We start from the raw sequence: 14098 nt of genomic DNA, 5'->3' as shown, positions 1-14098 counted from the left end.
TTCTATGTTCTCAGGGTTTATTGTTTTGATCTTCTGATGTCAATTAAAACACTTGGTTATTCATTTTAATAAATATTTTACTTATAAAGATTTGAACTTTTGAAGATTCCAGCTTACTTGTAAGTTTCTAAGGGTCAGGTCCTCTCCATTGTTGCTGGCCTAAGGTTTAGTTCACCATATAGCAATGTATATATTGACCTATTTTCCCCTCGACTTTCTGTGATTCCCTACATCTCACCTTTCTTTGCAGACAAGCCATTTGAAATACCCTTAACTTATTTCACAGCCAATAAGTCATTGAAATAATGTGTATTTTTAGAGAAATCTTCTTATATAATTAGGCAGAAAATCTCACCTGCCATAGTTTTCAAAACAGCATAATTTCACTCTTCTCAATGCTTAATCTGTTGTATTACACAACCTTTGAGTATTTAGCTTTATCAATGACATGTCCTTTAAAAATGTTTTAGAGATCCTACCAGTCTTTGAAAACATCCTTGTTCCTTGTTTCAGTTCCAGTTTTATGTATATGTTCTGCCTTGAACCTGATTATTCCAACAATTGATGGATGGCCTTGGGATTCTAATTCTGGTATTGATAGTTTTTACTGATTGTCTCCCCTCATAGCTGATTTTTTCATTATTGTGTAAATTTAGATCATGAGCTCATGTTTAGCTAAACAGCTGACCTTGTAAGACGCTTAGGTGTGAACGCTCGTAAGCTTCCGCAGAAAGACGGCAAAGATTTATTTGTTTCCCTCCAATGAGTTGCCCACGAGGACACCGTTTTCTACAAGTGTTGGTCCAATACTCCCTCTAGAGGAAGGGGACTCCGACAGGGCTGATTGGCGGCCCCCGATCTGGGGCAGGGGCAGTGGGCAGCCTGTGGCCCGGGCTGGAGCCTCTTTGCATGTGTCCCTGGGACACATCTGCCTGCGAACTTCGGTCACCTGGCAGGAAACTACGATGCCCAGAACTATGGTTAGCTGTGCAGCGAGGTGTACTGTGAGGACAAGTTCCACACATACTTCAAGTAAGAGGTCGGCCTGAGTGGAAAGGTGAGAGTTTGGGCAGCTGTGCAGACAAAGAAGGCGCCCTTTGGCCTGGGCCTAAATGCTTGTGACACCCCACTGGACTTGCCGTGCTCTGAGGACCCTGCCCTGGGACCCCTGCTCCCCTGCCCTTTGTTCAGTCACAGCAGAGATGGCCACACCCACTCCTTCAGTGAGGGCAGAGTTCCAACCACCCTCAGCCCCGCCCCCTCTCCACAGGTTACCATGGACTACAGAGGCTGCATCCTGAGGCCAGGGCGTTCCGACAATGCCAAGGGCAGACATGATGACCTTAAATGATTTCCTCTTGTATCAGGTTTGGTAAACTTTAGGAGCTAGGAAATGGTCCACTTTACAGAAATGTTCAAATTTACTGGCATTTCTTATATTCTCTGCTATAACATTGTCCTGATTCTTTCTGTATATTCTATACTTATGTTTTTGTTTTCCTTAATCAAAGTGTGTCTTTTCAATCTTTTCAAAGAAGATTCTTTGGACTTACTAAATCACCTGAATTTTATACGTTTTCTGTTGTATTAAGTTCTGCTCATATCTTTATTTATCTTTTTTCTATGTTCTCAGGGTTTATTGTTTTGATCTTCTGATGTCAATTAAAACACTTGGTTATTCATTTTAATAAATATTTTACTTATAAAGATTTGAACTTTTGAAGATTCCAGCTTACTTGTAAGTTTCTAAGGGTCAGGTCCTCTCCATTGTTGCTGGCCTAAGGTTTAGTTCACCATATAGCAATGTATATATTGACCTATTTTCCCCTCGACTTTCTGTGATTCCCTACATCTCACCTTTCTTTGCAGACAAGCCATTTGAAATACCCTTAACTTATTTCACAGCCAATAAGTCATTGAAATAATGTGTATTTTTAGAGAAATCTTCTTATATAATTAGGCAGAAAATCTCACCTGCCATAGTTTTCAAAACAGCATAATTTCACTCTTCTCAATGCTTAATCTGTTGTATTACACAACCTTTGAGTATTTAGCTTTATCAATGACATGTCCTTTAAAAATGTTTTAGAGATCCTACCAGTCTTTGAAAACATCCTTGTTCCTTGTTTCAGTTCCAGTTTTATGTATATGTTCTGCCTTGCACCTGATTATTCCAACAATTGATGGATGGCCTTGGGATTCTAATTCTGGTATTGATAGTTTTTACTGATTGTCTCCCCTCGTAGCTGATTTTTTCATTATTGTGTAAATTTAGATCATGAGCTCATGTTTAGCTAAACAGCTGACCTTGTAAGACGCTTAGGTGTGAACGCTCGTAAGCTTCCGCAGAAAGACGGCAAAGATTTATATGTGTCCCTCCAATGAGTTGCCCACGAGGACACCGTTTTCTACAAGTGTTGGTCCAATACTCCCTCTAGAGGAAGGGGACTCCGACAGGGCTGATTGGCGGCCCCCGATCTGGGGCAGCGGCAGTGGGCAGCCTGTGGCCCGGGCTGGAGCCTCTTTGCATGTGTCCCTGGGACACATCTGCCTGCGAACTTCGGTCACCTGGCAGGAAACTACGATGCCCAGAACTATGGTTAGCTGTGCAGCGAGGTGTACTGTGAGGACAAGTTCCACACATACTTCAAGTAAGAGGTCGGCCTGAGTGGAAAGGTGAGAGTTTGGGCAGCTGTGCAGACAAAGAAGGCGCCCTTTGGCCTGGGCCTAAATGCTTGTGACACCCCACTGGACTTGCCGTGCTCTGAGGACCCTGCCCTGGGACCCCTGCTCCCCTGCCCTTTGTTCAGTCACAGCAGAGATGGCCACACCCACTCCTTCAGTGAGGGCAGAGTTCCAACCACCCTCAGCCCCGCCCCCTCTCCACAGGTTACCATGGACTACAGAGGCTGCATCCTGAGGCCAGGGCGTTCCGACAATGCCAAGGGCAGACATGATGACCTTAAATGATTTCCTCTTGTATCAGGTTTGGTAAACTTTAGGAGCTAGGAAATGGTCCACTTTACAGAAATGTTCAAATTTACTGGCATTTCTTATATTCTCTGCTATAACATTGTCCTGATTCTTTCTGTATATTCTATACTTATGTTTTTGTTTTCCTTAATCAAAGTGTGTCTTTTCAATCTTTTCAAAGAAGATTCTTTGGACTTACTAAATCACCTGAATTTTATACGTTTTCTGTTGTATTAAGTTCTGCTCATATCTTTATTTATCTTTTTTCTATGTTCTCAGGGTTTATTGTTTTGATCTTCTGATGTCAATTAAAACACTTGGTTATTCATTTTAATAAATATTTTACTTATAAAGATTTGAACTTTTGAAGATTCCAGCTTACTTGTAAGTTTCTAAGGGTCAGGTCCTCTCCATTGTTGCTGGCCTAAGGTTTAGTTCACCATATAGCAATGTATATATTGACCTATTTTCCCCTCGACTTTCTGTGATTCCCTACATCTCACCTTTCTTTGCAGACAAGCCATTTGAAATACTCTTAACTTAGTTCACAGCCAATAAGTCATTGAAATAATGTGTATTTTTAGAGAAATCTTCTTATATAATTAGGCAGAAAATCTCACCTGCCATAGTTTTCAAAACAGCATAATTTCACTCTTCTCAATGCTTAATCTGTTGTATTACACAACCTTTGAGTATTTAGCTTTATCAATGACATGTCCTTTAAAAATGTTTTAGAGATCCTACCAGTCTTTGAAAACATCCTTGTTCCTTGTTTCAGTTCCAGTTTTATGTATATATTCTGCCTTGCACCTGATTATTCCAACAATTGATGGATGGCCTTGGGAATCTAATTCTGGTATTGATAGTCTTTACTGATTGTCTCCCCTCATAGCTGATTTTTTCATTATTGTGTAAATTTAGATCATGAGCTCATGTTTAGCTAAACAGCTGACCTTGTAAGACGCTTAGGTGTGAACGCTCGTAAGCTTCAGGAGAAAGTCGGCAAAATTTATTTGTGTCCCTCCAATGAGTTGCCCACGAGGACACCGTTTTCTACAAGTGTTGGTCCAATACGCCCTCTAGAGGAAGGGGATTCCGACAGGGCTGATTGGCGGCCCCCGATCTGGGGCAGGGGCAGTGGGCAGCCTGTGGCCCGGTCTGGAGCCTCTTTGCATGTGTCCCTGGGACACATCTGCCTGCGAACTTCGGTCACCTGGCAGGAAGCTACGATGCCCAGACCTATGGTTAGCTGTGCAGCGAGGTGTACTGTGAGGACAGGTTCCACACACACTTCAAGTAAGAGGTCGGCCTGAGTGGGAAGGTGAGAGTTTGGGCAGCTGTGCAGACAAAGAAGGCGCCCTTTGGCCTGGGCCTAAATGCTTGTGACACCCCACTGGACCTGCCGTGCTCTGAGGGCCCTGCCCTGGGCCCCCTGCTCCCCTGCCCTTTGTTCAGTCACAGCAGAGATGGCCACACCCACTCCTTCAGTGAGGGCAGAGTTCCAACCACCCTCAGCCCCGCCCCCTCTCCACAGGTTACCATGGACTACAGAGGCTGCATCCTGAGGCCAGGGCGTTCCGACAATGCCAAGGGCAGACATGATGACCTTAAATGATTTCCTCTTGTATCAGGTTTGGTAAACTTTAGGAGCTAGGAAATGGTCCACTTTACAGAAATGTTCAAATTTACTGGCATTTCTTATATTCTCTGCTATAACATTGTCCTGATTCTTTCTGTATATTCTATACTTATGTTTTTGTTTTCCTTAATCAAAGTGTGTCTTTTCAATCTTTTCAAAGAAGATTCTTTGGACTTACTAAATCACCTGAATTTTATACGTTTTCTGTTGTATTAAGTTCTGCTCATATCTTTATTTATCTTTTTTCTATGTTCTCAGGGTTTATTGTTTTGATCTTCTGATGTCAATTAAAACACTTGGTTATTCATTTTAATAAATATTTTACTTATAAAGATTTGAACTTTTGAAGATTCCAGCTTACTTGTAAGTTTCTAAGGGTCAGGTCCTCTCCATTGTTGCTGGCCTAAGGTTTAGTTCACCATATAGCAATGTATATATTGACCTATTTTCCCCTCGACTTTCTGTGATTCCCTACATCTCACCTTTCTTTGCAGACAAGCCATTTGAAATACCCTTAACTTATTTCACAGCCAATAAGTCATTGAAATAATGTGTATTTTTAGAGAAATCTTCTTATATAATTAGGCAGAAAATCTCACCTGCCATAGTTTTCAAAACAGCATAATTTCACTCTTCTCAATGCTTAATCTGTTGTATTACACAACCTTTGAGTATTTAGCTTTATCAATGACATGTCCTTTAAAAATGTTTTAGAGATCCTACCAGTCTTTGAAAACATCCTTGTTCCTTGTTTCAGTTCCAGTTTTATGTATATACTCTGCCTTGCACCTGATTATTCCAACAATTGATGGATGGCCTTGGGAATCTAATTCTGGTATTGATAGTCTTTACTGATTGTCTCCCCTCGTAGCTGATTTTTTCATTATTGTGTAAATTTAGATCATGAGCTCATGTTTAGCTAAACAGCTGACCTTGTAAGACGCTTAGGTGTGAACGCTCGTAAGCTTCCGCAGAAAGACGGCAAAGATTTATTTGTGTCCCTCCAATGAGTTGCCCACGAGGACACCGTTTTCTACAAGTGTTGGTCCAATACTCCCTCTAGAGGAAGGGGACTCCGACAGGGCTGATTGGCGGCCCCCGATCTGCGGCAGGGGCAGTGGGCAGCCTGTGGCCCGGGCTGGAGCCTCTTTGCATGTGTCCCTGGGACACATCTGCCTGCGAACTTCGGTCACCTGGCAGGAAACTACGATGCCCAGAACTATGGTTAGCTGTGCAGCGAGGTGAACTGTGAGGACAGGTTCCACACATACTTCAAGTAAGAGGTCGGCCTGAGTGGAAAGGTGAGAGTTTGGGCAGCTGTGCAGACAAAGAAGGCGCCCTTTGGCCTGGGCCTAAATGCTTGTGACACCCCACTGGACCTGCCGTGCTCTGAGGGCCCTGCCCTGGGAACCCTGCTCCCCTGCCCTTTGTTCAGTCACAGCAGAGATGGCCACACCCACTCCTTCAGTGAGGGCAGAGTTCCAACCACCCTCAGCCCCGCCCCCTCTCCACAGGTTACCATGGACTACAGAGGCTGCATCCTGAGGCTAGGGCGTTCCGACAATGCCAAGGGCAGACATGATGACCTTAAATGATTTCCTCTTGTGTCAGGTTTGGTAAACTTTAGGAGCTAGGAAATGGTCCACTTTACAGAAATGTTCAAATTTACTGGCATTTCTTATATTCTCTGCTATAACATTGTCCTGATTCTTTCTGTATATTCTATACTTATGTTTTTGTTTTCCTTAATCAAAGTGTGTCTTTTCAATCTTTTCAAAGAAGATTCTTTGGACTTACTAAATCACCTGAATTTTATACGTTTTCTGTTGTATTAAGTTCTGCTCATATCTTTATTTATCTTTTTTCTATGTTCTCAGGGTTTATTGTTTTGATCTTCTGATGTCAATTAAAACACTTGGTTATTCATTTTAATAAATATTTTACTTATAAAGATTTGAACTTTTGAAGATTCCAGCTTACTTGTAAGTTTCTAAGGGTCAGGTCCTCTCCATTGTTGCTGGCCTAAGGTTTAGTTCACCATATAGCAATGTATATATTGACCTATTTTCCCCTCGACTTTCTGTGATTCCCTACATCTCACCTTTCTTTGCAGACAAGCCATTTGAAATACCCTTAACTTATTTCACAGCCAATAAGTCATTGAAATAATGTGTATTTTTAGAGAAATCTTCTTATATAATTAGGCAGAAAATCTCACCTGCCATAGTTTTCAAAACAGCATAATTTCACTCTTCTCAATGCTTAATCTGTTGTATTACACAACCTTTGAGTATTTAGCTTTATCAATGACATGTCCTTTAAAAATGTTTTAGAGATCCTACCAGTCTTTGAAAACATCCTTGTTCCTTGTTTCAGTTCCAGTTTTATGTATATATTCTGCCTTGCACCTGATTATTCCAACAATTGATGGATGGCCTTGGGAATCTAATTCTGGTATTGATAGTCTTTACTGATTGTCTCCCCTCGTAGCTGATTTTTTCATTATTGTGTAAATTTAGATCATGAGGTCATGTTTAGCTAAACAGCTGACCTTGTAAGACGCTTAGGTGTGAACGCTCGTAAGCTTCAGGAGAAAGTCGGCAAAATTTATTTGTGTCCCTCCAATGAGATGCCGAAGAGGACACCGTTTTCTACAAGTGTTGGTCCAATACTCCCTCTAAAGGAAGGGGATTCCGACAGGGCTGATTGGCGGCCCCCGATCTGGGGCAGGGGCAGTGGGCAGCCTGTGGCCCGGTCTGGAGCCTCTTTGCATGTGTCCCTGGGACACATCTGCCTGCGAACTTCGGTCACCTGGCAGGAAGCTACGATGCCCAGACCTATGGTTAGCTGTGCAGCGAGGTGTACTGTGAGGACAGGTTCCACACACACTTCAAGTAAGAGGTCGGCCTGAGTGGAAAGGTGAGAGTTTGGGCAGCTGTGCAGACAAAGAAGGCACACTTTGGCCTGGGCCTAAATGCTTGTGACACCCCGCTGGACCTGCCGTGCTCTGAGGGCCCTGCCCTGGGCCCCCTGCTCCCCTGCCCTTTGTTCAGTCACAGCAGAGATGGCCACACCCACTCCTTCAGTGAGGGCAGAGTTCCAACCACCCTCAGCCCCGCCCCCTCTCCACAGGTTACCATGGACTACAGAGGCTGCATCCTGAGGCCAGGGCGTTCCGACAATGCCAAGGGCAGACATGATGACCTTAAATGATTTCCTCTTGTGTCAGGTTTGGTAAAATTTAGGAGCTAGGAAATGGTCCACTTTACAGAAATGTTCAAATTTACTGGCATTTCTTATATTCTCTGCTATAACATTGTCCTGATTCTTTCTGTATATTCTATACTTATGTTTTTGTTTTCCTTAATCAAAGTGTGTCTTTTCAATCTTTTCAAAGAAGATTCTTTGGACTTACTAAATCACCTGAATTTTATACGTTTTCTGTTGTATTAAGTTCTGCTCATATCTTTATTTATCTTTTTTCTATGTTCTCAGGGTTTATTGTTTTGATCTTCTGATGTCAATTAAAACACTTGGTTATTCATTTTAATAAATATTTTACTTATAAAGATTTGAACTTTTGAAGATTCCAGCTTACTTGTAAGTTTCTAAGGGTCAGGTCCTCTCCATTGTTGCTGGCCTAAGGTTTAGTTCACCATATAGCAATGTATATATTGACCTATTTTCCCCTCGACTTTCTGTGATTCCCTACATCTCACCTTTCTTTGCAGACAAGCCATTTGAAATACCCTTAACTTATTTCACAGCCAATAAGTCATTGAAATAATGTGTATTTTTAGAGAAATCTTCTTATATAATTAGGCAGAAAATCTCACCTGCCATAGTTTTCAAAACAGCATAATTTCACTCTTCTCAATGCTTAATCTGTTGTATTACACAACCTTTGAGTATTTAGCTTTATCAATGACATGTCCTTTAAAAATGTTTTAGAGATCCTACCAGTCTTTGAAAACATCCTTGTTCCTTGTTTCAGTTCCAGTTTTATGTATATATTCTGCCTTGCACCTGATTATCCCAACAATTGATGGATGGCCTTGGGAATCTAATTCTGGTATTGATAGTCTTTACTGATTGTCTCCCCTCGTAGCTGATTTTTTCATTATTGTGTAAATTTAGATCATGAGCTCATGTTTAGCTAAACAGCTGACCTTGTAAGACGCTTAGGTGTGAACGCTCGTAAGCTTCCGCAGAAAGACGGCAAAGATTTATTTGTGTCCCTCCAATGAGTTGCCCACGAGGACACCGTTTTCTACAAGTGTTGGTCCAATACTCCCTCTAGAGGAAGGGGACTCCGACAGGGCTGATTGGCGGCCCCCGATCTGCGGCAGGGGCAGTGGGCAGCCTGTGGCCCGGGCTGGAGCCTCTTTGCATGTGTCCCTGGGACACATCTGCCTGCGAACTTCGGTCACCTGGCAGGAAACTACGATGCCAAGAACTATGGTTAGCTGTGCAGCGAGGTGAACTGTGAGGACAGGTTCCACACATACTTCAAGTAAGAGGTCGGCCTGAGTGGAAAGGTGAGAGTTTGGGCAGCTGTGCAGACAAAGAAGGCGCCCTTTGGCCTGGGCCTAAATGCTTGTGACACCCCACTGGACCTGCCGTGCTCTGAGGGCCCTGCCCTGGGAACCCTGCTCCCCTGCCCTTTGTTCAGTCACAGCAGAGATGGCCACACCCACTCCTTCAGTGAGGGCAGAGTTCCAACCACCCTCAGCCCCGCCCCCTCTCCACAGGTTACCATGGACTACAGAGGCTGCATCCTGAGGCTAGGGCGTTCCGACAATGCCAAGGGCAGACATGATGACCTTAAATGATTTCCTCTTGTGTCAGGTTTGGTAAACTTTAGGAGCTAGGAAATGGTCCACTTTACAGAAATGTTCAAATTTACTGGCATTTCTTATATTCTCTGCTATAACATTGTCCTGATTCTTTCTGTATATTCTATACTTATGTTTTTGTTTTCCTTAATCAAAGTGTGTCTTTTCAATCTTTTCAAAGAAGATTCTTTGGACTTACTAAATCACCTGAATTTTATACGTTTTCTGTTGTATTAAGTTCTGCTCATATCTTTATTTATCTTTTTTCTATGTTCTCAGGGTTTATTGTTTTGATCTTCTGATGTCAATTAAAACACTTGGTTATTCATTTTAATAAATATTTTACTTATAAAGATTTGAACTTTTGAAGATTCCAGCTTACTTGTAAGTTTCTAAGGGTCAGGTCCTCTCCATTGTTGCTGGCCTAAGGTTTAGTTCACCATATAGCAATGTATATATTGACCTATTTTCCCCTCGACTTTCTGTGATTCCCTACATCTCACCTTTCTTTGCAGACAAGCCATTTGAAATACCCTTAACTTATTTCACAGCCAATAAGTCATTGAAATAATGTGTATTTTTAGAGAAATCTTCTTATATAATTAGGCAGAAAATCTCACCTGCCATAGTTTTCAAAACAGCATAATTTCACTCTTCTCAATGCTTAATCTGTTGTATTACACAACCTTTGAGTATTTAGCTTTATCAATGACATGTCCTTTAAAAATGTTTTAGAGATCCTACCAGTCTTTGAAAACATCCTTGTTCCTTGTTTCAGTTCCAGTTTTATGTATATATTCTGCCTTGCACCTGATTATCCCAACAATTGATGGATGGCCTTGGGAATCTAATTCTGGTATTGATAGTCTTTACTGATTGTCTCCCCTCGTAGCTGATTTTTTCATTATTGTGTAAATTTAGATCATGAGCTCATGTTTAGCTAAACAGCTGACCTTGTAAGACGCTTAGGTGTGAACGCTCGTAAGCTTCAGGAGAAAGTCGGCAAAATTTATTTGTGTCCCTCCAATGAGATGCCCAAGAGGACACCGTTTTCTACAAGTGTTGGTCCAATACTCCCTCTAAAGGAAGGGGATTCCGACAGGGCTGATTGGCGGCCCCCGATCTGGGGCAGGGGCAGTGGGCAGCCTGTGGCCCGGTCTGGAGCCTCTTTGCATGTGTCCCTGGGACACATCTGCCTGCGAACTTCGGTCACCTGGCAGGAAGCTACGATGCCCAGACCTATGGTTAGCTGTGCAGCGAGGTGTACTGTGAGGACAGGTTCCACACACACTTCAAGTAAGAGGTCGGCCTGAGTGGAAAGGTGAGAGTTTGGGCAGCTGTGCAGACAAAGAAGGCACACTTTGGCCTGGGCCTAAATGCTTGTGACACCCCGCTGGACCTGCCGTGCTCTGAGGGCCCTGCCCTGGGCCCCCTGCTCCCCTGCCCTTTGTTCAGTCACAGCAGAGATGGCCACACCCACTCCTTCAGTGTGGGCAGAGTTCCAACCACCCTCAGCCCCGCCCCCTCTCCACAGGTTACCATGGACTACAGAGGCTGCATCCTGAGGCCAGGGCGTTCCGACAATGCCAAGGGCAGACATGATGACCTTAAATGATTTCCTCTTGTGTCAGGTTTGGTAAAATTTAGGAGCTAGGAAATGGTCCACTTTACAGAAATGTTCAAATTTACTGGCATTTCTTATATTCTCTGCTATAACATTGTCCTGATTCTTTCTGTATATTCTATACTTATGTTTTTGTTTTCCTTAATCAAAGTGTGTCTTTTCAATCTTTTCAAAGAAGATTCTTTGGACTTACTAAATCACCTGAATTTTATACGTTTTCTGTTGTATTAAGTTCTGCTCATATCTTTATTTATCTTTTTTCTATGTTCTCAGGGTTTATTGTTTTGATCTTCTGATGTCAATTAAAACACTTGGTTATTCATTTTAATAAATATTTTACTTATAAAGATTTGAACTTTTGAAGATTCCAGCTTACTTGTAAGTTTCTAAGGGTCAGGTCCTCTCCATTGTTGCTGGCCTAAGGTTTAGTTCACCATATAGCAATGTATATATTGACCTATTTTCCCCTCGACTTTCTGTGATTCCCTACATCTCACCTTTCTTTGCAGACAAGCCATTTGAAATACCCTTAACTTATTTCACAGCCAATAAGTCATTGAAATAATGTGTATTTTTAGAGAAATCTTCTTATATAATTAGGCAGAAAATCTCACCTGCCATAGTTTTCAAAACAGCATAATTTCACTCTTCTCAATGCTTAATCTGTTGTATTACACAACCTTTGAGTATTTAGCTTTATCAATGACATGTCCTTTAAAAATGTTTTAGAGATCCTACCAGTCTTTGAAAACATCCTTGTTCCTTGTTTCAGTTCCAGTTTTATGTATATATTCTGCCTTGCACCTGATTATCCCAACAATTGATGGATGGCCTTGGGAATCTAATTCTGGTATTGATAGTCTTTACTGATTGTCTCCCCTCGTAGCTGATTTTTTCATTATTGTGTAAATTTAGATCATGAGCTCATGTTTAGCTAAACAGCTGACCTTGTAAGACGCTTAGGTGTGAACGCTCGTAAGCTTCCGCAGAAAGACGGCAAAGATTTATTTGTGTCCCTCCAATGAGTTGCCCACGAGGACACCGTTTTCTACAAGTGTTGGTCCAATACTCCCTCTAGAGGAAGGGGATTCCGACAGGGCTGATTGGCGGCCCCCGATCTGGGGCAGGGGCAGTGGGCAGCCTGTGGCCCGGGCTGGAGCCTCTTTGCATGTGTCCCTGGGAAACATCTGCCTGCGAACTTCGGTCACCTGGCAGGAAACTACGATGCCCAGAACTATGGTTAGCTGTGCAGCGAGGTGAACTGTGAGGACAGGTTCCACACATACTTCAAGTAAGAGGTCGGCCTGAGTGGAAAGGTGAGAGTTTGGGCAGCTGTGCAGACAAAGAAGGCGCCCTTTGGCCTGGGCCTAAATGCTTGTGACACCCCACTGGACCTGCCGTGCTCTGAGGGCCCTGCCCTGGGAACCCTGCTCCCCTGCCCTTTGTTCAGTCACAGCAGAGATGGCCACACCCACTCCTTCAGTGAGGGCAGAGTTCCAACCACCCTCAGCCCCGCCCCCTCTCCACAGGTTACCATGGACTACAGAGGCTGCATCCTGAGGCCAGGGCGTTCCGACAATGCCAAGGGCAGACATGATGACCTTAAATGATTTCCTCTTGTGTCAGGTTTGGTAAACTTTAGGAGCTAGGAAATGGTCCACTTTACAGAAATGTTCAAATTTACTGGCATTTCTTATATTCTCTGCTATAACATTGTCCTGATTCTTTCTGTATATTCTATACTTATGTTTTTGTTTTCCTTAATCAAAGTGTGTCTTTTCAATCTTTTCAAAGAAGATTCTTTGGACTTACTAAATCACCTGAATTTTATACGTTTTCTGTTGTATTAAGTTCTGCTCATATCTTTATTTATCTTTTTTCTATGTTCTCAGGGTTTATTGTTTTGATCTTCTGATGTCAATTAAAACACTTGGTTATTCATTTTAATAAATAGTTTACTTATAAAGATTTGAACTTTTGAAGATTCCAGCTTACTTGTAAGTTTCTAAGGGTCAGGTCCTCTCCATTGTTGCTGGCCTAAGGTTTAGTTCACCATATAGCAATGTATATATTGACCTATTTTCCCCTCGACTTTCTGTGATTCCCTACATCTCACCTTTCTTTGCAGACAAGCCATTTGAAATACCTTTAACTTATTTCACAGCCAATAAGTCATTGAAATAATGTGTATTTTTAGAGAAATCTTCTTATATAATTAGGCAGAAAATCTCACCTGCCATAGTTTTCAAAACAGCATAATTTCACTCTTCTCAATGCTTAATCTGTTGTATTACACAACCTTTGAGTATTTAGCTTTATCAATGACATGTCCTTTAAAAATGTTTTAGAGATCCTACCAGTATTTGAAAACATCCTTGTTCCTTGTTTCAGTTCCAGTTTTATGTATATATTCTGCCTTGCACCTGATTATTCCAACAATTGATGGATGGCCTTGGGAATCTAATTCTGGTATTGATAGTCTTTACTGATTGTCTCCCCTCGTAGCTGATTTTTTCATTATTGTGTAAATTTAGATCATGAGCTCATGTTTAGCTAAACAGCTGACCTTGTAAGACGCTTAGGTGTGAACGCTCGTAAGCTTCAGGAGAAAGTCGGCAAAATTTATTTGTGTCCCTCCAATGAGTTGCCCACGAGGACACCGTTTTCTACAAGTGTTGGTCCAATACGCCCTCTAAAGGAAGGGGATTCCGACAGGGCTGATTGGCGGCCCCCGATCTGGGGCAGGGGCAGTGGGCAGCCTGTGGCCCGGGCAGGAGCCTCTTTGCATGTGTCCCTGGGACACATCTGCCTGCGAACTTCGGTCACCTGGCAGGAAGCTACGATGCCCAGACCTATGGTTAGCTGTGCAGCGAGGTGTACTGTGAGGACAGGTTCCACACACACTTCAAGTAAGAGGTCGGCCTGAGTGGAAAGGTGAGAGTTTGGGCAGCTGTGCAGACAAAGAAGGCACACTTTGGCCTGGGCCTAAATGCTTGTGACACCCCACTGGACCTGCCGTGCTCTGAG

This window comes from Mesoplodon mirus (genome assembly GCF_964341445.2).
Source record: "Mesoplodon mirus genome assembly, chromosome: 1".
Taxonomy (NCBI): Eukaryota; Metazoa; Chordata; class Mammalia; order Artiodactyla; family Ziphiidae; genus Mesoplodon; species Mesoplodon mirus.
This window is presented reverse-complemented; position numbering follows the sequence as displayed.